This window comes from Indicator indicator, chromosome 27, assembly GCF_027791375.1.
Source record: "Indicator indicator isolate 239-I01 chromosome 27, UM_Iind_1.1, whole genome shotgun sequence".
Taxonomy (NCBI): domain Eukaryota; kingdom Metazoa; phylum Chordata; class Aves; order Piciformes; family Indicatoridae; genus Indicator; species Indicator indicator.
In genome coordinates this window covers 761,813-764,954 of record NC_072036.1, presented here as the reverse complement: position 1 = coordinate 764,954, position 3,142 = coordinate 761,813, and positions in this window count along the sequence as shown.

Genomic DNA, 3,142 nt, shown 5'->3' with positions numbered 1-3,142 from the left:
TCCGACCCAAACCATTCTATGAAAGGTGAAGAAAACATGAAAAAGACATTAAGCAACTCTGACTCTTCACAGCTGCCTGTCATCACCTCTCCAGTAAAGAACAGAAAACCTCTTTCCCTAGAGAACAGGAGGAAATTTAAAAACAGTTTTGTTTAGATTGGATTTTGGTTAGTTTCGAAATTGAAGGACAGGTAGTGTAACAGAGACTGATCTTCTCTTCCCTTCCCTTTTTGTGTCCTGTTCACTACTGGTGATGCTTGGAAAAGTTTCCTCTAGCCTGACAATGTGAAGCTTTGTGAAATCAGAGGAGAGGAAGACATTTTGAGGCCTGATACAGGGGGAAAGAACCTAATTTGACAGAAGGACTCTCATGAATGTCATGGCCAGGTAGACTGCATCTAGTTGTGAGTCTTCATGCTCTGCCAAAATGTGGGCTTAGGAGCAATAGCAAGATCTTGCCCTGAAGATCACAGCAGAGGAAGTCCACGTTAGGCTTCCTGCATTCTTGGTAACTTACACCTGCTAATTATCAAGTTCCCATCTTTCCTTTCTATAACAAGCTACTATGTTTTATTAATCACAGAACGACAGAAAGGTAGGGGTTGGACGGGACCTTTGGAGATCATCCAGTCCAGCCACCCTACCATGACAGGTTCACCTAGAGAAGGTCACACAGGGACACATCCAGGTGGGTTTGGAATGTTTCCAAAGATGGACACTCCACCACCTCCCTGGACAGTCTGCTCCAGGGCTCTGTCACCTTTACATTACAGAAGATCCTCCTCATGTTTAGGTGGAATTTCTAATGTTCAAGTCTGTGCCAGGTGCCCCTTGTCCTGTCACTGAGCACCACTGAACAAGCCTGGTCCCATCCTCCTGACAATCACCCTTTAAGCATTGATCAGCATTGATGAGATTCACCCCTCTACCCTCCCACCCCATAGCCTTCTCTTCTCCAGATTATAAACACCAATTTCTCTCAGTCTTGCCTCATTTTAACAAGGAATATAGAAGAAAGATAAAAAAATGGGGGAAAAAAAACCCAACAGTATAGTTTAGACTTGGTTATGACCTGTTGAGCCTTTTCCCCCCTTCTTCTCTTGGTTATGGTACTAATTGATGGCTTTTGGGAGGTGGGATTGGTTTTTAATGTCAAGGTGATTTGTAGCATGTAATGCTTTAGGAGTGGTTGTATCTTCATCCCGTTCAGAAGAGTTTTCCATCTCTAGGGATGTTTGGATTATTTGTCTATTCTAACAGCACAGACAGAAGCCTTGCAATAGAAGTAAACCAACACTAACTCAGCAATTATTGGCCATGTTTCCTATTAAGCTGTAGGTGTTTACACTCCATTGGTGCTTTTGGATGAGACTTGGAATTCCATGCTCAAGTTAATCAGCTGAGAGGCTAATCAAAACAGCCTGAGAATGGGAAGAAAGGTAGGGAAATTTTAAAAGGCATTTGTATGTAATTGAGTTTGCTTGGGGTTTGCTGCTCTTAACTGTCATTAGTTGTTTTGTGTAATGAATTCTACTACTAGAAAAGAAGATATCACTACAAAGAGGATAAATACTCTTAGTATTTAGCAGGGCTGCTCCCTGGAGTGGAGAAGGATCTGTCATTTTCCTGGTGTGCTGCTGTTTTCACAGATATTTCTTTATAAAAGAAATTAAGTAGTGCCCCTGACCTGGCTTTTTAGATGCCATAGGTTAATTAAGGTGATTTCAGAGGTACATTTCAGTAGGTGATACTGAGCAGAAGCATTTTAACATAAGTCATTAAAATCTCTCCTCCAGCTGCATTCACAGCAGTTCATAGTGTGTTCTTAATAGATGTCTGAATGCTCTGCAGTCAGTGTGTGTTAAAATGCTCATAACAGGGGTGCTGTAGTGCCTTTAGAAGATGAAATCACCCTGTGCTTGGAGGCATGCTGTGATAGAAACAGGGAAATGAATGTGGTAGGTGGGGGATTCTAAAAGCAGAACCTGTGCTGGATAGATGACTGACAAGAGAGCTGCTCTGCTGCCTTTATAACAACTCCTGTTTGGAATTCACCAATCAATGTGAGGAGGAAAATAAAGTTTTCCTAGAACTTTTAACCTGACATCCCAGATAAACATAACTCTGTACTGGGTTCTTCCCATGGGGCTATCTGCTGTGATAGATTAGAGCGAATCATTGTGCTTCTGCAGCAGATTGTGGAGGAAAAGAAAAGTGTGGTAAAAGGAGCAGATTGTTCCAGCTAGACATTGGAGCTGGATGAGAAAAGATTATTTTCCCCTCTGCTCTCATTTTGGGAGTGTTGTGTCCAGTTTTGGGTTCCCCAGTTCAGGAAGGACAGGGAGATATTAGCAAAAGTCCAACAGAGGCTATGAGGATGCTGAAGGGCCTGGAACATCTGTGCGAGGACGAAAGGTTGAGAGCCTTGGGGCTGTTTAGAAGAGAAGGCTGAAAGGGGATCTTATTTATGTCTATAAAATCTCAGGGGTGGGTGTCAAGAAGGGGCCAGGCTCTTTTCATTGGTGTCCTGTGATAGCACAAGGGGCAATGGACACAAACTGGAAGCCAGGAAGTTCCACATCAACATGAGGAGAAACTTCTTTGGTGTGAGGGTGCTGGAGCCCTGGAGCAGGCTGCCCAGAGAGGTTGTGGAGTCTCCTTCCTTCTCTGGAGACTTTCAAGACCCACCTGGATGTGTTCCTGTGTGACCTGCCCTAGGTGATCCTGCTTTGGTAGGAGGGTTGGACTTGATGATCTCCAGAGGTCCTTTCCAACCCCTACCATTCTATGAATCTATGATTCTACGATTTCATTCTTGGTGTGACACCTTGGTAGACTTAGGTTCCAAAGAAGCCATTGGTAGCTGAACCCTGTGTCATAGAGAAGTTGTGTTGAGAAAAGTTTGTTGTCTGCCCATAGCAGAACTCTTCCCTCATGCTAGAATTTCTTTTGCTTATCTTCTTGTTCTAAGAAGATGACATTCTGGGCTTATGACTTGCTCCTTCAAATTGAGAAGCTTGAATTTTAAGAAGTTACTCCTGTGTTTCTCCCAGCACCAGAAGCAGAACCATACAATCGTATTGATTGGAAAAGACTGCAATAAACCGTTTGCACTGTTGTTAGGGTATAGAGTTAGGTTGTG